The following is a 23,149-nucleotide window of genomic DNA, read 5'->3' as shown; positions in this document are numbered from 1 at the left end:
ATTTTGAGGTTTAAATGAATTCGTGTATTAGAATGCTTGCACGTGCCTAGCAAACACTACACTATCAGTATATGATAGCTTTCATATCTACTTTTACATTACTCATTTGGAGACAGTGATACTTACCTTACCGGGCTATCATTAGAATCACATGAGTATCTGTGGAGATTGAATTTATCACACTATACCAATTAAGCTTCTAGATGAATCACTTTGCTCTTGGTTAGCCCAATTGAACCCTTTGTAGAAACATTAATTCTTTCATAAAATTCAGTTGCCGAATTTACATACTCCCACTTATCATTCTATCTATCTGCTCTAATTGCATTTCCCATATATTTTTGTAAGAGAGAAGTTTTATTTATATAAACTTTCACAAGTAATAATAAATGTGATTTCGAGGTGGAAAAAAAAGGTCCTCATCCTATGGAAATTTGGCCACAAGGGGGAAGTTGAAGAACTTGCTCAGGAAATCCAGCAGTATTTTTCTTTGATCCATTTCTCCTTTGTATTTTCCCCTTCACCTCCTTAGGTGGCATCTTGTGTTGCCGGCTTCCTGATTCTAAAAATATCCTCACAGGCTCTATACTGGGAAAGCTCAATGAAGTCAGCCACGTTTTGCTCTCATAGTGATGTCTGCAGGATGAGGCAAGTGATATGTTGGCTCTGTCTTCCCATCCAGGTCTGTCCTTATGGATCATAAAGCAGTAATTGCTCACTGCTGCACTGCACAAGTGTATTTAATCACTCAGAAGGAATTATGTGTGGTCACAGTAAGATGGCTGGGAATAAAAGATGCTATAACACCTAATGGCCAAAGAGACCCTGCTCAGGTCCTGCTGTCTCAGAAAACTGCTCATTTAGATTGCCTTCTTTAAGCTGATAGGACTCCTCTGCAATTTACCTGTTTTGTTACTCCTTTATTCCAAAATAACTAGAGATTCTTCTAGAAAATGTACTGTCTTTGTCTGTACTTGCTTGAAGTTTCAGCTGTAAGTTTCACAGATTTAATCAATTATTTTCGAGGTTATTATTTTATTTAACCAATATGTATCTTGGACCATGCATGATATACATGGTCCAGGATACATATTAAATAAAATACTAAGTTAAATAAAATAATATGCATTCTTTTGGGCACTGATCATGGCTTCTAATAAGGACTTTCTTCCTAAGGTCCTTGCAGTGTACTAGGTTGTTTTCTGCTGCTATATTTCAAGCTGAATGAATGTCTTGATATTCACAAAGCTACTGATTCATCTTTCCTTCAGAACTGAGTCCAAATCTCACAGCATCCAAAGCTGTATGGATTGGGGTCCTCATAGGAAGATGGCACACTCAAAGCAGTCTACAAAGATGTGTGTGGGAAGGGTAAAAGGAAATCACAAGTGATGGTAAAGCCTTAGCCTGTATTGTGGGATTGGGTGAGAACTTCAGCTGTAGGAGAGTCAGACCTCTTGAAGATGAGTATTTTGGTAGGTAAATGGGTCAAATGGCTGAGATTGAGCCTGAAAAGTAAAAAGCCAATGAAACAAAAGTCTCAGCTCCTTGCATTTGCCTTGTAATCTTTATCTGGTCCACCCATTGGCAGAACCCAATAGGAAACAGAGGAAAAGGGGACATTCAACCTCCTGGAATATGTATTGGGTACACTGGGGTAGAGAGTAGATCAGGAAGGGTGCAAGCAGAATGTACAGCACAAATGACACTCCAAATCTGCCCCACATTGCCATTTATTAGAGTTTTATCACTCTATTTCTGTTTCTGTTTGCTACTATTTCAACTCCTATAAATGTAGATAATTCTGGAACTAAAATTCCTTTTCACAGAAAGCATTCAACATTAAATTAATAAATATTTTTTAAGTCTATACTATGTGTCAGACCTATTTCTAGCAGCTGGAAATGCTCTCTGCCATTTAGGAATGTACCTTTTTGTGAGTGATATCTTTACAAAGACAGCATAGAGCAGTTCATAATTAGATATTACATATGAACAATGAAAACTTCTTTCTGTTTTAGGAAAAGCAGGGTATAATAAAGAAGGGTTTGTCTGCAGGCAAGCTAATTACAGCTGTTTCTTTTCTCAGATGAGGCACTGAAAGTCAGGCTCCCACTAGTCTTTAATGAAATATTACAAAGTAGAATATATTCAGATCCTTTTGTGATCCAGAACTGTACGGTATCTCACTGTTTTGTTCCCTCTTGCCTCTCCTTGTTTTTAATTATAGAAATCATTTATTGGAATGGAACTGTCCAAATCCTGGGGTACCATATTCTTCTAGCTACAATCCTGTAGTGTTGCTTTACAGTTGAGAAGACTGACATGTAGCAAATAACCAAAAGCTACCCAGGCCTACAAGATTCAATTGCTCACGAGTCCCCTGACACACCAGCTTAAAAGAAGAAAATAGGCCTATACTGAAAATAAAAGAAACTAATAGAAGTCCCATGTCCCAACTGTTTCAAAATATGTGTCAATTCAACTCTGTAAAGAGGTTCTCAGAGCCATGCCAACACTGGACTTTTGTTATGCTTTTGCCTTAAGGCTCCTAAATACACATAAACATTATATAGGTAAAAACCACTTAAAATATCCTCTACGCATCCAAATCATTTAATACCTTTTGGTGTACATATTGATAATTCTGTCACTTTTATGCTCTCTTATTCTTCCCTTTCAGAATGAAGTCTTCTTATACTAAAATAGCTCCTGTCCAGCCAGGTGCGGTGGTTCATATCCGAGCATTTTGGGAGGCTGAGGTGGGAGGATTACTTGATTCTAGCAGTTTGAGATCAGCCTGGGCAACAAAGTGAGACCTCATCTCTATCAAAAATAAAAAATTATTCAAGCATGTTGGTGCAGACTTGTAGTCTCAGCTATTTAGGAGGCTGAGGTCGGAGGATTGCTTGAGCCTGGGTGGTTGAGGCTGCAGTGATCTGTGATTGTGACATTTCACTCCAGCCTGAGCAGCAAAGTAAGATACTTTCAAAAGAAAGAAAGCAAAAGAAAGAAAGAAAGGAAGAAATAAAGAAAGAGGCCCGCTCTCTGGGCATGGTTGACTTTTCTCATAATCCCAACTCTCCGTTCAGTTGCTTCTATCATAACACTAACTTTTGGAGTGGTTTATAAGGGGAACAAATGAGTAAAACAGAAACAAAAATACTTAGCTTTATGTTTAGAATTGTTCAATGATTTGGATGTGAAGGTTTGTGTGTGTCTGTTTTGTATATTTAATTTTCAGTTGTCTTTAAAATCCTTAAGATAAGAAAGTGAAGGAGCAACAAGAGCTAATTTTGAGACCCATGTTGATGACACTCTGTCCTGGGATAACTTTCAGCTCAAGGAACATCACAATCTTCCTATATTCACCCAGAAAACTTCTAACATAATTTAAAACTCTTATTAGAAAGCTCACTCAAATAGAGACAAATGACTTTACTAATTACTAAACAGTGCTTATCAAATTACTCAGTGTGATGGTTAATTTTATCTGTCAATTTGACTAGGCCATGAATGTCCATATAGTTGACCATGTGTTATTCTGGGTGTTTCTATGAGGATGCTTTTGAATGAGATTAACATTTAAATAAATCGACTGAGTGAAGCAGACTGGCCTCCATGATGTGGGTGGGCCTCCTCTAATCAGATGAAGGCCTGAATATAACAGAAGTCTGACTGTCCCCAGAGTAGAAATAATTTTTCCTTCCTGATTGCTTTCAAATTGGAACACCAGTTTCTTTCTTGCCTTTGATTCAAACTTAAACATCAGCTTTCACTTGGTCTTGAGCCTGCCAGTCTTTCAACTGGGCTACACACTTAACTCTGCTGGTTCTTAAGCTTTTGTACTCAGGCTGGCCCTCGTGGGTTTCTATCTTGTCAACTTACTCTGTAGATCTAGGGACTTGCCAGCTTCCATAACTGTATAAGTCAATTCCTTATTATAAATTATATAGGTATTTGCATATATACACTCATATCAACCCTTCTTCTTTTCCCCCAGATCCCTTATTGTTTTCTTTTTCTACAGACCTTTAATATATTTGGCCTTCCAGGTCAGTATAGCCAAATCATGATGATATATGCTTTCAACCACTTGTAAAAATAAATAGGTTTACCTCAGTCTTTTAACAAATTTTCAAATATTTTAAAATACACTGGGTGGCGAGATGTCTACGGGAACTGTTTGCTGCCCTTTCTTGACTCACACATATTTGGCCACATCTATAGCACAGCACTTTTCTAAACATACTTCTAAATAAGAGAGTTTCTTTCAAGATGGTTTTGAAACTGATCTGGAGGGCAGAACCCGACAACTTTTCATTTGCTTGTTTGATTGTTTTTTTCATTGTGTTGCTCTTAGTCAAGAAATTTCTTTTTTAGCTCCAAAACTTCTGATGAGTTTCGCTCAAAATTTGCATGATTGGCTTTTAAATGTTGTTGAAAAGAGTTTCGTGCAGTAATTGTTCAGTTTCTTTTTTCACACAAAAGATACTGAAATTTAGACTAATTTGCATCTCTCCAATAAAAAAGCCCATACTTTAAATAAACATCTAAGTATGTCATTTTTTTTATATTGATGATTGCTGCTTAGTACTGAGTTGCTAATTGTGGCTGAGAAGGGCTATCATCTTTGCTTTTAAGTTTTTCTGTGCAAAGCCTCAGCAACTAGATACAAGTGCCGTATTTTCTAATTGGTTGCTACAAATAAAATATTTTTACTTTTCTGGCTTTCATGATAAAATCATGACCTTCACTGCCTGAGAAAAGCAAGGTTTTGCTGGCTTTGTTTGCAGGTATGGGGTGACACATATGGGCTTTGAAGCATACAGAACATAACACTTATTTTATCCCAAATTGTAAGTAAAATGTTCACCTCTTAAAACTATACCATGCTTATCCCTAGCCTTTACTTATGTCTCAGCACAACAACCCGGGCAGTGTGTGAACCCCGCTGAGAAGACTGGTTTAACTCCCTTCCCTGATCTCGTCCTCCCCACAGTGAATTTCTCAAATTGCAATTTAAATGAATTTTTTCTTAAATATAACTCTTCTGACACTTAATTGCTTAAATGGGTTCTGATATCTCTCTGTTTACCTCCACAATATAAGCCAAAACTCTGAAACCTAATTTACCTAGCTTCTGAGGGTCTATCACTCATGGTCCCTAACCACCTTTTCAGTCTGAGCACCTAGTATTTCTTCATGTTCATCATAAGGTTTCTCAGATCCTGGAACCTGTCATATTCTTTTCCTCTGAGAACTTCTATTTCAGAAATCCCATGATTATAGTTTTTCCTCTGGGTCATTTCCTGTGCTGTGTCCTCTGGCCCAGGACTTCTCACTCTTCTCTTGTCTTGATTTATTCCCTCTTGACGCTTCAAGCCTGGAAAGACTTTCCCACCTTACCAAGTTTAGGCCAGTTTTCAACTCCTCCCTCCCCTGAGACATAAATATCTAAACACAGTCTCTACTTTCTCATTACAACACTTGTCACATTATTTTAATTTCCTGATTATTTATTCTTTCTTTGATTTTCCAAAGGCAGAGATATACCCCTTCTTTTTGGGGGGACCTTATTTTTAGTCTTTAATATACTTCCTTGTGTATTGTTGGGAATCAGTAAATAGCTGTATCAATGAATGCTCACTGGAATAGGCAACCGCCAGTCAAAAGTCAACCAAGAGTCAACATTATAAGATCAATATCATACCTTACCCAAGGCTTAACTCTTTCAATGTGTTTTTCATTTTATAATTTGCCCCTGCCATTCAGGTGGGAGCAATAAGTAAGTATCTAAATGGAGTGGTGTAACAGAACTCCAGTGTGAGGTTGAACAGATAGGATGTAGTGATCTTTCCTGATACACATGCATTCTCCTCCAGGGCCTTTCATAGTCCTTCTCATGCAATATTGTAATTATCCTTTCTCCCAATAGTCCGTAAGCATTTCAAGGGCAGTGAGCTGCCTGATTTCCAGTGTTGAACCCCTACTCTAGCACATAGTACATTTAATGATTTAAAAATTTATTCCATTTTTGTGGGAACTTAGATCTCAAAATCATGGAATAACATATTTGAATTCTACAACTGCTAAATTGCTATGGAGGCATAAAAGAGTAGAAAGAATGTTTGACTCAGAATTTGATGTGAACCAGAGTTTTTTATTTTCTCCAATCTTTTTCATAGCAATCTTACTCTCCTTATTTTAAAAGACACAGCAGACTGTCAAGAACGATTTGAGAAATTCCATGATTATATTTCATAAAAGAACCAACCTGTAGGCCTACCTGACCGAGAATCTTAGCTCTTATCTTCCCTAAAAGAGATGACTCAAGGCAAAGTGATATTGTAGGAGAGAGACAAGTAGTAAGTAGTCTCTTTTCTGTTTGGACTATGAGTGTATTTTTATTATGGCAGATAATTTTATTTCTTCTTTTTTCTTTTTATTGAGATAATACATATGTCCACAAAATATACCAATTCTAAATATACAATTTAATTAATTATAACAAAATAATATCCAATTATGTAGGTCAAGAAATAGCATATTACCAGCATGCCAAATACTCCCCCTTGTGTACCTCTCAATAATTGCTCCTTTCGTTTTTTTCTGCCTCCCACCCTTTTTTTAATGCTTTGGGATTATATATGGTATAAAAGGGGAAAAAGCCAGCAGCTCTGGAAAGAAGGCTGCCATACTCTAACAGAAGAGGAAAACTTATTCAAGTAGGCACAAGATGATGCCATAAGAGGTTAGCGATGTAAGCCAGGGGTTATGGAAACTCAAAGGCTGTGAGCTGAGGGGAAACAGAAGTCTTCACAGAGGAGGTGACATTTAAAGAGGGTTTTGGAAAATGTTTACCTGGTTTAGAAAAGAAAGAAAAGTGGGATATACCAGGGAGAGGAAAAATAATTAACAACGTGATGGTGAGAGGAAAGAGGTAGGTTGTTGGTAAAAAGGCTGGGTCTAATGTAATGTGGTTAGGGGAACAGATTTAAGCTTCAGTTCCCCTCAGAATCACCTACTACGCTCTTTAAAGTAAATACCCTAGATCTATAGATTCATGACCTACAAGGATCCAGGGTTGAGGGCAACAGATGTGGATTGTTTACAAAGCCTGACAGTTAGTTATGGTTCGCAAGTAAGATTTGCTAATGACTGAACTAGAAGACAAAATACCTTAAAGAACGTGAAGTTCTATATATATGATGAATCGGGGCAGACTGTGGAGGATTTTGAAAGCTATTTTATGTATTTTGGCCTGTACTCTTTAGTCTAGTACTTCTCAGACTTAACTGATCATAGGAATCAACCAAATATTCTGGTAAAAAGCCAACTTCCTTGGCCTTGAAGCAAACCTACAAAACACGGATTGATAGGGGAGGTGGGACTGGAGTTAATCTTCCTTCCTTCCTCCTCCCTCCCTCTCCTGTTTCCTCCCTTGTTTCCTTTCCTTATATCTTTTTCTCTTTCTCTAATTCTCTTTCTTTTCCTTCCTTTCTTCCTCCATCCCTCCATTTCTTCCTTTTTTCCTTCTTTCCTTCCTTCCTTTAGTCTATATGCTACTATTTCTCTATTTTTTCTTTCTCTTTTTCTACAAATAATTCAGATGATTTTTGTTAGTACTCATATTGGGAAACTTTTTGTAGGCCATTGGAAGCCATTTAAACTTCATTAGACTAAGATCTGCTATAAAGGTTACCTTGGTACAAATTCATTGGTTGAGGAAAGGGAAGATATTTAAATAGGAGAGAGGAGAGGAACATTTGTTCTATAATTTGGAGGCTAGCTGATTAGCAGAGTCCCTGGTTGGTTCACTTTCTAATTCCTTCATGAGTCAGTGTCCAATACAAAAGTGATGCTCAGAAATATGTTAAATGAATGGATGAATTATGAACTCATTTGATTCGAGGATGTGCTATTTAAAGGAGGAAGTGTTATTTAAATGGATGTGTTATTAAATGGATGAACTATGAATTCATTAGGTTGCAGTGGAGGTGCTACATAAAGGACATTTTCATAGGAATAATAAAGAGGACTTGATAAACAATTGGTTGTGGAGATTGGGAAATAAGGAGCACTGAGCACGACTTGGAGATTTCTAGCATGAATGGCTGGTAGGTGGGAAAGCCCCTCATTGAGACAGGGTTAGTTTTATGTCTTAGGTTCAAACTTGCAGGAAAAGACTGTTTCTTTAAAAGTAGTTATCAGCAAACGACTTTGAGCAACTCGGAGTCTAGTGTACTTCCTCTCTGTTCCTTATGCTTCTAATCAGGCCAAGCAACACCACCAACACAACTCTCATACTCACACAAGTGACCCATGTTGCCATCAAGAAATGGGTATACACATTTTAGGTCCAAGACTTCAACTGGCAAAGCTGGTTTTCATATTTATCAGATTCTTCCCCCTTTGCTTCCCTCTTCCTCCTTATTCAGAACAACTGTTTTCTACTTCATAACAGGCTTAATACTACATGAAAACGAGAGAGAGAACATAACTGAATGAAATGATAGCTGTCTGATTTTGTTACAGTATCTGCTGAAAACTCCTCAGTTAGTGGAGTTGTGCTAGAGTTTGAGACACACACTCTTGGTGCTAGAGTTTGAGACAGAGGGCAAAAATTTAATTGAATCTTGTCTTCAAACAACTAGAGTAATAAAAAGAGAAATAAGGGTGAAATTTCATAGCAGTTCAATTTGAGAGCTGTTGTAGCTGCTCAATTTGAGAACTCCACATAACAATTACCTGTACATTAACAGATCATAGGTAATTCTGGACTTTTTACCACAGTGAACATTTTTTCTAGCAATAAAACAAGCAATACTTTCCTTCCTTATTATGGCAAAACTGCCACTGGGCTTCATTTAACAAGAATTACGGTGAATAAATTACAGCATCAAATTATGCACCATGACATGACTTGGTGTGAAAAATCTGGGCAGCTACAAGACTCCTTTAAGTTAATTCAAGCTGAGCTCACTAGAAAAACCCTTAATTACTTCCTGGAACCCATGGATTTCTTTTCAGTTCTTGGGGCCATTGGGATCACAGTTTAGATGAATTACCAGCAAATGCTATGAAAGGCGGCAGTGGGAATGGACCACAGAAATGAGGGTCAAAGTTTGTGTTCTTGATTTGCCTCTGGCTTTTATTACTACATGTGTCTCCACAAATTGACTTGAGAAATCACAGCTGGATATAGGAGAATCTACATTTTCATATTTGGAAGGATACATAAAATCATCCAGGTCTGTCTCCCACAGAGAACGAACTTGCCTGCTTTGTCATTTTTGACAGATGGTCAGCCTGTACTTATATTAGGTCTATGACCAGGACTCATTACCTCCCAAAGCTCATCCTTCAAACAGGACAAAGTTTTAGAAACTCCTATCAAAATCTAGCTGATTTTAATAGTGCACATAAATTTAGTTATTTGTATTGGAGTAGACTTCTCCAAACTTGCATGATTAGTGTTACCTAGTTTACTTGCTAAACCTACACAGTAGCTGATATTTTCCCTTGGACATTCTGAACCGGAAAGTCCGAGTTTCGAGTTCCAGTCTTCAGATCTTCATTTGATCACATATGGCATTACTTTTATATAAGTTCCAAAAATATATCTGTAATTACTTCTCAGATATAAATTTGCACTGAGTTGCCTGGAGATCTCATTAAAATACAGATTCTACTTGAATTGGTTTGGGGTGGGACCTGTGATTCTGTGTTTCTAGTAAGCTCCTGGGTGACTTCCATAACTGCAAGTCTGTGGATCATACTTTGAGTAGCAAGACTGTAGAATAATGTCAAATCATTCTCTTAAGATGATGCTCCTTAAAATATTGTCAAAGACAATTTCTCCTTAAGTTCTATGTCTCTATATTTCCAAGCTGAATGACCTCACTTACTTGAATAATTTCTCATCAGTTTGGATGTGCTATAATTTTCATACCCTTCCTCATCTTGGTTATTTTCTCCTGACTTAATCTTGGTTTGCTAATGCCTCCCATGAAATATTGGTTGGGTGCGGTGGCTCACGCTTGTAATCCCAGCACTTTGGGAGGCTGAGGAGGGTGGATCATGAGTTCAGGAGATCAAGACCATCCTGGCCAACATGGTAAAACCTCATTTCTACTAAAAATACAAAAAAAAAAAAAAAAAATTGGCCAGGCGTGGTGGTGTGTGTCTGTAGTCCCAGCTACTCGGGAGGCTGAGGTAGGAGAATTGCTTGAACCCGGGAGGCGAAGACTGCAGTCAGCTGAGATCGTGTCACTGCACTGCAGCCTGGGTGACAGGGAAACTGCGCCCCAAACAAATGAACAAAACATATGTATATAGTACATAATGCCCTATAATTACCATAATGTGTTTTAATATTGAAACTCTAATGTTTTTCAAATAATTTAGTCCTATTTTCACCAATTATTAGGTTATATGAAATTATGAACTGCTAAAATTTCAAAACGTTCTGTGCTTAAACTACTGTCAAGCATGGTCTTTTGGAAGCTGACTTAATTTTTTTGTTTTTTTTTGCTAAGTGTACACTAAATTCTATACATTAGCTGTAAAATATCCCATTTATTTTACTCTATTTTAAGAAAAAGTTTGAATCTCGATTGTGTATCCCATATATTGGCTATCCCTTTCAGCTTTATTTTAAGTCTTCCTAGTTCTTCATTCACATTTTTTGTGGAATGTCGAAAATGAACATACAGAACTTCCTGGCATGTTAATGAAAATTAAAAATAGCAAGCTGCTAATCAGTATACTATATTTAGAATGTGGTCTTTAAACAACTGAAACTTTACCTTAAATTATGATCATTCAGCCTTTGTTTTTAAAAGAGGTCTGTTGGCATTTTAGGTAGAAACATTCTTTGTTACATGGGACTGCCTTGCACATCTCAATTCATTAAGCATATGATGTGGTGTGGATGTTAGTCCCCTCCAAATCTCATGTTGAAATGTGATTCCCAGTGTTGGAGGTGGGCCTGTTGGGAGGTGACTGTTCACAGGGGCAGATTCCTCCTGAATGGTTTAGCTCCAACCCCTTAGTGAAAAGTGAGTTCTCACTTTGTTCATGTGAAATCAGGTGGTTTAAAAGTGTGGTACCTTCAAACGACACGAACTCATAGGTGGGTGATGAAAAATGAGAACACATGGACACAGAAAGGGGAGTACTAAACACTGGGGTCTATTGGGGGGAAAAGGGGAGGGCCAGTGGGAGGGGGAGGTGGGGAGGGATAGCCTGGGGAGAAATGCCAAATGTGGGTGAAGGGGAGAAGAAAAGCAAAGCACACCGCCATGTGTGTACCTACGCAACTGTCTTGCATGCTCTGCTCATGTACCCCAAAACCTATAATCCAATAAAAAATTAAAAAAAAAAAAAAAAAGTGTGGTACCTTCTCTGGCCCACTTTCTGGCTGTAACTCTTGTCATGTGATGTGCTGCTCCTGCTTTACCTGCCACCACTCTTATGAACTTCCTGAGACCCTCACCAGAAGCAGATGCCAGCTCCAGATTTCTTGTACACCCTGAAGAACCATGAGCCCATTAGATCTATTTTCTTTGTAAATTACCCAGTTTCAGGTATTTCCCACATAGTAAAACAAATGGATTAAAACAGCATCTCTGGAAACTATTCTCTAAATGCAAACAGTGTGCCTGATATATTTCCAAATATTCCCTGGGATATAGCACCTTCCCTGGTTGAGAACTGATAAAGCCCATATTTTACCATTTTTATAGAATGTATTGTGGAAGGCAATTTACCCAATATTTTGATAAAAAAGCACTTTCTTTGTGTTAAACTAAGTCCACTACTTGTGTAAGAACTAAGGCTACTTCTTCTTTTATTTATTTATTTATTTTTATTTTTTATTGCATTTTAGGTTTTGGGGTACATGTGCAGAGCATGCAATACAGTTGCATAGGTACACACATGGCAGTGTGTTTTGTTTGCTTTCTCCCCTTCACCCACATTTGGCATTTCTCCCCAGGCTATCCCTCCCCATCTCCCCCTCCCACTGGCCCTCCCCTTTTCCCCCCAATAGACCCCAGTGTTTAGTACTCCCCTCTCTGTGTCCATGTGTTCTCAACCCTAGAAGGAAATCTAGGCAAAACCATCCAGGACATAGGAGTAGGCAAGGACTTCATGACCAAAACACCAAAAGCATTGGCAACAAAAGCCAAAATAGACAAATGGGACCTAATGAAACTCCACAGCTTCTGCACAGCAAAAGAAACAGTCTCTAGTGTGAATCGGCAACCAACAGAATGGGAAAAAATTTTTGCAGTTTACCCATCTGACAAAGGGCTGATATCCAGAATTTACAAAGAACTCAAACAGATTTACAGGAAAAAAACAAACAAGCCCATTCAAAATTGGGCAAAGGATATGAACAGACATTTTACGAAAGAAGACATATATGAGGCCAACAATCATATGAAAAAATGTTCATCGTCACTGGTCATCAGAGAGATGCAAATCAAAACCACATTAAGGCTACTTCTTTCATATAACTGGTGAGACAAGAATGGAGACTAACTGTGTCAATATAATGTATCTGTTTGATCAGGAAATCTTTAACCAGGAAGATAAACCTGTAAGCCAGCATATTTTATTTTTTGCTTCAAGGAATTTTTATAAACTAATTTATCTTGGTGAATGATTTGGACAACAGTTAATGTATCTGGACAGACAGCTTGCTTATTAGAGCAACAGTCTGATTACTAAGACTTACTTCAAGATCCTTGGCTTGCTGGAGAAACGATTCTAAATGACATGTCCCAAACTTTTCCAAATCCTAATTAGTTCCCCATCTTGAAAGACCTGACTTCAATTACTCTATCCCAAACTCCAAAGGCCAAAACCTTCCTTCATTTCTTCCTCTGAGATACTATTGAGGCTATGAAGGTGGTGATCTTCTTTGGTTCAATGTTTAATGAATTCAATTTTGTTGGATTACTAGGTTTCTCTGGTGGTCTTTACATGGGGGCTGACATTGTTTATTGATAAAGGCTTTAAAATATTCCTGATGGAGATCTTTTTATATCCAGACCTATGAGTCCTTTGAAGATCTTAAATATTTATTCCAAGCTTGTTTGTTAGATTGATGTGTACTTATTCAGTTAGGAAGAGGTGAAAAAATTGGAAAAAGAGGAAAAGGAAGAGTTAATGAAGACAAGAAAGATGAAGAAAAGGAGAAGTGGTAGGTGAAGGAGGCAGCAGAGAAGACAAAAGCAGACAAGAAAAGAAGAGAGAAACAATATGGGAAATATGTAATAAGGAGGAATAAGAAAAAGAAAGAAATATACCTGACCTGTTTCTTTCTCATTTTTGCAATCATGGGAATCTACTGCGACTGTTTGTTGATCCCTGTCAGTATGATCTTAGCTACAAACATGGATAAGGAGAAGGAAGACAGTGAGAATAATTAGAGATAGAGGATGTATTCAAAGGTATGACTAGTCACTTCACTCCTCATTCAGCCGAATGCTGTCTCTTTGCAGAGACGGCTCCACCCATCCAAAACGGATTGAGCAATGCTTGAGATTTTACCAGGTTGGGACTTCTAGAATCTGACACATCATGGGCATCAATTAATATTTATCAGTTGACTTGACAAATAATTGAGTCATTTTTATGAACTTTCTTAGCCAATTTGAGGTTCTTTTAGTTTTTGATTTATTATGAAATATTTATTTATTAGGTTCATCCTACTGAGATATATATATTGCCTTTTTAGAAATTTCTTTTGAGGAAATTCAGAAAAATCTCTTCAGTTCTTCCTGTACCTCTCTCTATGATGGAGACATCTTAAACCTTCTGCTCTTACATCACATTTTCAGATGTATTAAACTCTAAAAGTGTAATCTGCCTAAACATTCATAATTCATATGTTTCTGTCAAGTAAATTTGTACAGGTGAAGGTGTGTGGCCAATAATGTATTGTTAACAAGTCTAAATAACATGTTAATATATAGACATCTTTGAAAATAAAATTTGTCTAAAGAAGAGCTTAGCCTTTTCTATAAGTATTTGTAATGCAGTCCAATATCTCACTTCTGCATGGGACAATCAGATATTCATTCTTCACTGACTCAGAATGTGTTTTCTTACTTCCCAAGCCATTGTATTGTAGAGTATACTATTACCTCCTGCAGAATCTGGGGTGAGTTCTTGCACTACCTATGGAGAAATCTGTGGTGATTTTCATTTAAAATGTTTTATTTGTCTTATGTGGAGCATATGATAGAAATGAAGAGATTAATCTCAGTAGAACCTCAGTCTGTTAATGTAAGCGAACTTTCTCTAACAACTTCATAATAAGCCGATGCCACAATTAACTTCCCTCAATGCATGAAATTTATGCTAAATGAGCCTGTATAAAGCAACCAAGAGTGTCTTAAACTGTGGGCTTGGGATGTATTATTGGCACTAGGAGCATTTCCAAGAATGGAAAGCCAATAACTGGATGGACATGAACTGTGCAACCAGTTTATGTAGGTTTAAGAGTGCAATGAGATCAGAGGATGCAACTCCAGTTGGGGAAGAGTGAATATATATAGGCACATATTTAAATACTTTTCACTCATTAACAGGATACATGAGAAAAGAATTCTTGAATGCAAAAATGTATTTGGTCAAGAAATCTAGAGTAAGCCCTAGGGACACTATTCAAACTCAAATCCAATATCTATTTCCAAAAATTTCTGTTTTAAATGGCGTAGACATTTTGTGTGCCATTATAAATTTTAGAGCAACAGAGGGGACATTAGTAAGGAGTAGGAGTAATGATCAGAAAATGAGGCCAGAAACTCAGTGTTCCCAGACTATCAGAGGGAGTTTAGTCTACAGCCTAGCAGAGACACTGCACAGCATTAGTGTGGGTCAAGAAGTTTCAGCAGGATGCTGTCACAGGCATCTGGGGCTTTGAGTAGCTTTAGATACACATTCATCAATCATGAAGGCTGTGAACTACTTCCAAATTTCACTTGCTAGGAAGATAACTATTAATATGTATTTGGCTAGTTCCTATACTGCTTGAGGTTTAGCCTGCAGGTGTGCATAGATCATTTCTGGAATTGGGTTAAATAAGTCATAAGTAATATTGAGAGGTGTGGAGGATCTAAGGTAGAAGGCAGAGCGTGAAAAAGAGCGGCTAGCTTCCCTCCCAGAGTATGCTGCCGCTCTTTTTCACTGTCTGCCCTCTACCTTAGATCCCTCCTTACAGGCTATACTTCCAGGTTTTATGAAGCTGATAGCAAAAATCAAATAAATATTCTTTATAATAGTCATTACCTTATTATAAATTGGACTATGATCAGAACATTCATTTATAATGTTTCATTAAATTATCCCAATAACTATGTGAACTATTAGAATTTTCATGGATGAAAAAACTAATGAGATATGGAGAGGCAAATAAAGTCCTTTCCCTTGTTTGATTCCCAGTTCTGTCCTCCTCTTCCACATATTTTGTTTTGGAAACATTCTTTTTATATCTCCCATATGACACAGAGCATCATCATAAATTGACTTGAGAAATAACCCATGCTAACATAGAGTAATCCACGGCAATTAGGCAAATTAAGCTCAAACAAGCATCATATATTATTACATATTGATACTCTGAGGAAAGATAATTTCTGAGACTACTTCCATAAACTTAGCCAATAACAGAATATATTATTGCAAAACATGATAGCATGATGCTGTTATATGATTCCATGTACATCATAAATAAGTTATATGAAGTAAGTTGTATATTTACCAGTTAGCTCTATCCTCTTACATGAAAGAAAAACAGCAGTCATATTCTCTTAAATCATGAGAGCTGTTTGTGCAGTTGTGGTTTTTCATAACCCTAACGATAGGTCTTCATCCTGCGTGAACACTTAGCAGACTATAGCAATATCACTTCTGTGCTTTGTTTAATGTCCAAACATTAAAGTTTTATGAATGACTACAAATAGATAACAAGTGCCAAGGCAGGCCCCAGTTGCTATTGTTAAGCAGTGTTTGCTCTGCAGCCGTTTTCTGAGCTCTGCAAACACATCTTCCATCTGGCAGCTGATTATGTTTTCAATTTTCTTCTGTATAAAGCAAGCCCATAGGCAATGCCATTTTATACATTTTGCTATTCAGGCTATGTGAGTAGCCTATCAAAATATTCTGAAGGAGTCCTAGTGATCAGTATTATTGATGAACTATCCAAAATTATATATAAATATTTAAGTATTGCTTACTCATTAATAGAATCTATGAAAAAAATCCTTGAATGGAAAGTACATTTTTGGTCAGCAGATTATTATTTTTTTCTTCTTCTTTCTCTTCTTAATGTGCATAGTTAAAATCTGCCTTTCCTAGTCTTTCAGTTTAAGCATCACTGGTGACCCTGTACCTTTAAACTCTGCTAGAATCAGAGGTCAAGTTAGCCAAGGAATCACCTCTTTATCACCATTTACCCAGACCTAAAATTTATGCTTCTTGCAGATTCAGAATACGGTATGCTGTGAATGAAATTCTAGTACATTTGAGCTACTGGAGTGGCAATATCTCCCATCCCTGTTCACACACCACACTGACTCACTTCATAGATGGGCTACTGCATTAGATTTCTCATTAAAGAAGTCTATTTGTTTATATATTTACACCTGGCTGTCTCATTCCAGATGACTTTTCCAGAAAACAATTTTTAAAAGCCTCATGTGCATATCTATTATAATTGATTAAAATAGCTAATTTGATAGTGTTTAAAAATAGTTGGTTTAATTTGCTATGAATATTATAGACTTGGATGTCAAAAACTTGGTCTTTGACCTAACTTTATCTCTAATTAATGATTTTGTCTGAAGCAACCACCTAGCTATGCTGGATTTCAGTTTTCACATCTGTAAGAGGAGAAAGGCAAGTATTCAGACCATTTGGAAGAGATAGAGATGTTTAGTTATCAGTTACTACCCACCAAAGAATAAAAGAATGGTCACATTATATCTGAGAAGATTGTCCTCCCTAAATTTTTCAGGAAGATTCATGAAGGAAATGCATTATACAATGAAAGAGAAAAGAAATGCCACCTAGTCAGAGAAACTACATTTAATTGTGTGATGGCTGAATTGCTCTAATCTGTATTAGTTTAGATTAGATCATTCCTAAGGTATCCTTCAGTTCCATGTAAATATATAATTCACTTACCTTTGCAAAGAAAACATAAAGGAAGTCAACTCATCAATCCACATAGTCTCTGATTTTAACAGACCAGCTTCATAATCAAGTTTCTTTTCATAATATAAGTACAATAGTTAATAATGTCTGGTTTTTTACACAAGTCTAACTTTAAAGATCTATCTATTATAGCAGCATCCTCAACTTTTTCGCACCAGGGACTAGTTCATGGAAGACAATTTTTTTCCATGGATGGAGGAAATGGTTTCAGGATGAAACTGTTTCACATCACGTCATCAGTCATTAGATTCTCATAAGGAGCCTGCAACCTAGATCCTTTGCATGCACAGTTCACAATAGGGTTTGCACTCCTATGAGGATCTAATGTTGCTGCTGATCTGACAGGAGGCAGAGGTCAGGCGGTAATATTCCCTGGCCAGCTGCTCACCTCCTGCTGTGCAGCCCAGTTCCTAACAGGCCACAGACTACCACTGGTTCAAGGCCCAGGGGTTGGGACCCCCTGCATTATAGTACTCAAAATTCCTGATGGAGGATAAAGAGAATCCACATCTAAACATCTTCTACTGAATGAATAATGAAACTTTCTCTACTATGTAAGAGACATTAATATGGGTCTGATATATTGAAAGAATTATAAATGGGATAAGTAAGACTTTAGTTTGGAGGTACAAAATCATTAAAAAGTGAAAGCACTGTAATAATATAATATACATATTTTTCATTTTAAATAGGTGCTTCCTGTAAATTGAAAGAAATAGTAGAAAGGTATTTTGAATAGAAGTTGAATCAGCCTCGGTTTATTAGGTTCACATACTAGTACAAATGGAATTTAAATAGTTATTTAAAAAACTCATTCAACAGTGTTAACTTTTTCTATGATAAAAAGTGTTAAAGAGTCTAATCCTTTAAAAATTTATAATTATGAAAAATATGAGAAATATTCAAATATGTAAAAAAGCGTAATTTACTCCTAACCAAAATTAACATTAATATTTGGAGATTTCCTTTAGCATTTTTTAACGTGTGCGGGTGTATATACATGTGTGTAAAATAGGTATAACATGAGAATATAGTTTTGAGTCAAAGTAGTTTTATTTAACCATATATTATGAGCATTTTCTAATTGCATTAAATATTTTTCAAAAGCAAAATATTGTATTATATATTGTTATATGAATATATCAAAAATTATAAACATTTTCGTAGAAGGACTTTATTATTCTATGATTATAGTGTAAACAGCAGACTTTAGAATAGGGAAGGCACTATTCTAAGTGCTTTAAATACTCAGGTATTGACTCATTTATTCTACCTAATAAACATGAAGTATCTGCTTTTATTTTTCTTATTTTATGAATATAAAACTGAGGTGCCGGCCGGGCGCGGTGGCTCACGCCTGTAATCCCAGCACTTTGGGAGGCGGAGGCGGGTGGATCATGAGGTCAAGAGATCGAGACCATCCTGGTCAACATGGTGAAATCCCATCTCTACCAAAAATATTTAAAAAAATTAGCTGGGCATGGTGGCACGTGCCTGTAATCCCAGCTACTCGGGAGGCTGAGGCAGGAGAATTGCCGGAACCCAGGAGGCGGAGCTTGCGGTGAGCCGAGATCGCGCCATTGCACTCCAGCCTGGGTAACAAGAGCGAAACTCCGTCTAAAAAAAAAAAAAGAAAAAGAAAACTGAGGTGCCAAGAAGTTAAATAAATTGAGAATAATAAAAACACCTACCTCACCTACCTTCTAGTAATACTATAACTGATTGCAGATCCAAAGATGGTGTTTACCAGCAGGGGAGCCTTTATTATGAAATGCTTTAGCCAGGGTATACTCAGTCTGTCTAGAATTATGGAAAATAAACTAATATTTATAGGGAATGTATTCATGGAATATAGCACTTATGCATATAAATATCTGACTATGATATTTAGATGTTTTATGGTTGAAACAGCTTTCTTCTTTGCAAGTGATGTGACTACGTACTATTCTTAGAAGCTGATGTGACAAGACAGGACTTGGAAAAATGTAGTGTTCTCAAATCTCTTCCCATTCCTTGCAATTACTTCAATATTTGAAGGAGGCCGAGGCAGGAGAATTGCCTGAACCCAGGAGGCGGAGGTTGCAGTGAGCCGAGATTGCGCCATTGCACTCCAGCCTGGGTAACAAGAGCAAAACTCCGTCTCAAAAAAAAAAAAAAAAAAAAAAAAGAAATTGTTATTTCCATATTGAGTAAGATCTTTGATTCATTTGAGTCTGATTTAACAATTTCCTTCTTTGTACAGTAGCAGATATTTTTTAAGACTTTTTATATTTTGAATCTGTTGCAGACAATTTTTCATGAGTTTCTCACATATATCTATGTATTATAAGGAATCACTTACTGCTTTTGCTCCAATTTTTTTACAAATGATTGTATGGTGAGCAATCTTGGAAGATAGAGATAATGCCTTCCTTTAGAGCAATGGACACTTACTGTACAGCATAAAATAATCAGGTTCATGTTCCTCTCTTATATTACAATTTATGGCATATTATGTGTCATATGATCTTTGCTTCACTCTTCACACATTAGGGTTTGGAGAATGGTACAACAAAGAAATAATATTGTGGCTACAGCAATCTCATAACTTCTGCCAACCTCCATGGAAATGTTGGAGGCTACAGTTTTAGCTTTCAAGGAAGGTAAAACCTCAGACACTTTACTGTTTTTGACAGGGTCAAATTCAACTTTAGAAAGATGGCAATAATTTACAGTGTCACCAAGAGTGGATAAAATCGTCTATATGCTCACTTTTGGTAACTGGCTAGTATCTTAAAGTCTATACTGTCAACTTTGTTAATTCATAGTTAAAATAAGGTCATTCCTTTGTTTGACTGTGGGCACTTTTTATAATTCCTAAAGATGTGTCACAGAGTATTATAACTGCCTTTATGTATTTATTTTCCAAATAGACTCTTGACCTCCACAGTACAGGGAAAAAGTCCAATGCATTCCTTATTTAGGACCAAATTAAATGCCCATTTATTAGGTAATAAAAATAATTAGTACATTTAATGAAGAAAAGGATGTGTTGGTGTCATATCTTTGCTGGCTCTGATTCTTTATTCTTTAGATTGTAACTATTCCACTGATATTCAATTTTCATTAAGTCTAAAAATTTCCTTGAAAATACACTACTTTTTTGAGTCATTTCCCACTACCAATTTGCTTGCCTTCTTTTCAGTAACTTTTCTTTTCATCACCTGTCAGTTGAAGTAATCCTCCATTTCAAACTTCACAGAAGAGAAAATTGATCATTTATAAGTCCTTTCACTCTGATAGCCCTGAAAAAGGAATCATTCACATTTTTTAGTCATATATTTCTTGAAATCTAACAAACCTTAGTCTTCAATTCTGCACACTCATCTTCTTGTCTAGTACTTGTCTCTTCCATTAGCATTGATGCTTTTTGTTTATCCTTTCAGACAAATTTATTTCTCTAATCTTTTCATGGTGAAATTTTATTTGGTTTAGTGATTTTTGTCCCAGCAGAGAGCTAAAAGCATTTTTTTCCTGTAGGGTGATGTTAGCTGTAATTTCTCAAACTCTCATTCACATGTACGAGATTAGCTTGTTTTCAAATTTTATGTCAAAAATATTGCAAACATACTGAATCAAATGATTAAAAACACATATATGCACATGTATATGTATGTATGTTTTCAAGTCTGTATGTATATATGATGACAATGTATGTTAGTACAAACTTTCAGGGCAACAAATTATGCATTTCCATCAAGAGTTTTAAAAAATGAGAATCTGTATGTTTGTCATGAAGTACCCTAAGGACACCATCTAAAATATAGTATGAAATAAAGCTTTTTGCTCAAGATAGCCATTGCACCATTGTAACTGGAGACCACAATTTTTAGAATCTTAAACATCCAACATTAGGAAATCTGAGCAACTTAAAAATACTGTAAAGAGAAACTTAATTAACATTAAATATATATGTGATGTTTAGTGAAAAACATTTTTGAAGAAATTATTTTGAAATGCTATCAGTAATTATATTGAGGAAATGAAACTATTTGGATTTTTGAATATGTAATAATTTATTTCCAAACTCTTCTTTGTAAAATGGGAGTAACAAAGTTAACTGTCTGAGTTTTACCATAAAGTTACAAAAATTTGTCTTTGTAGTTGACACGAAGTGGTAATTTTATTTCATTTTTTGTGTTAAATACATCTTCATAAGAACATACTGAATATTGCACGTTTTAATCTAAGATTTGCAACTCTAGCTATCTTAGACTTTGTGTTTTCATACATTCAGGGATGCATTTCTCTTCTCTATTCTTGAGCCTACGTAATATTGTCTTTCTTACTGCAGTCTAATAATTCAGTCTTGATATCAGACACAAAAAAATTAGTCACATTGTTTTCCTTCTTGAGTAGAGACTTGGGCTTTTGCTTATCAATATAATTTTTAGGTTTCTTTGTCCAGATATGGGTACCTAATATTCCAAGTCATATTTGTTGCATCTGTCATCCCAGCTATTTGGGAGGCTGAGGCAGGAGAATCGCTTGAACCCAAAGCAGAGGTTGCAGTAAGCTGAGATTGTGCCACTGTGCTCCAGCCTGGCGAAAGAGTGAGACTCGGTCTCACAAGAAAAAAAAAACAATTCTTTCCTCATAGATCTGAGTGCTTCTTAAAAAAAAAAATCATATACACATATGGGTTAGTCTATCTTTAGATTCTATTGCTTTCCCATTGGCCTATTGTTTATACTTATCTTTATTACTGTTGGTAAGAGCAAGTTCGTTCATTGTTTCTTCTTATTCATTTATTTAGAGATGGAGTCTTGTTTTGTGCCCAGGCTGGAGTGCAGTGGCACGATCTTGGGTCACTACAACCTCTGCCTCTCAGGTTCAAGCAATTCTTCTGCCTCAGCCTCCCAAGTAGCTGGGACTACAGGCACGCACCACCATGTCCAGCTAACTTTTGTATTTTTAGTAGAGATGGGGTTTCACCATATTGGCCAGGCTGGTCTTGAATTCTTGACCTTGTGATCCGCCCGCCTCGGCCTCCCAAAGTGCTGGGATTACAGGTGTGAGCCACCGCGCCCCACTCATTGGTTCTTCTTAAAGAGTGTTTCCCTTGTTAGGGCTTGGCAGAGGCAGATTGGGAAACTGGTAAAGGACTGAGGAAAACTGGACAGAGAAAGATGGGGAAGAAGAGAAGCAGTAGCAGGCAAATCACATAGAAGACAGTTTCAGTTTGAACCCACGGGGTAATACTCTGCATTATAAGTTATTCTTCAGAGTTTTCCAGACTCAAGACAAAGAACAGGTTGCATTATGACTTCCATGGACCCAAGGCACTTTTACTTTGTAGGCCCTTTTCCCTATTAAAATTTTTTAAAATTTATATTTTTTGACTACATTTGTAGAAAGATGAATAGAATTCATACTGGATGTACTATATTATGGATTCATTATTATATTAATATTTTCCTTCCTATTCTAAATTAAGTTAAAGTAGAAGCATTTGTGAGGCCCCACAAAGTATTGTGGGCCCAAAGCACAGTGCCTACTTGTCTAATAGGAAAGTCTGCACTGACAAGGAAGCTTGGCTTTATGTTCTGCTGTCTTAGTATTGCTTAATTGCTGCCCCCACTCTCCTCTCTGAGCACTGGGACAAGGACAGTCTTAAAAAAAACAGAATTGCAGGTACAGGCTGTTAGAAATAATAGAAAAATGAAATTATTCTAGAGGATCCTAACACTATGCAATAAATAGTCTTGGCTATTCTTGGTTCTTTATATTTCCATATGGAATGAGAATCAGCTTGTCAAGTTTTACAAATTCCTCTTGGTTTATTAATTAGAAATGCTTTCATTCTATGGATGAATTTGGAGAGAAGGAAAAATTTTCAAGTATTGAATTTTCCAAGTTATGAAAAAAATTATATATC

This window comes from Callithrix jacchus, chromosome 1, assembly GCF_049354715.1.
Source record: "Callithrix jacchus isolate 240 chromosome 1, calJac240_pri, whole genome shotgun sequence".
NCBI classification, from domain to species: Eukaryota; Metazoa; Chordata; class Mammalia; order Primates; family Cebidae; genus Callithrix; species Callithrix jacchus.
Note: the sequence above shows the minus strand (reverse complement) of the source record.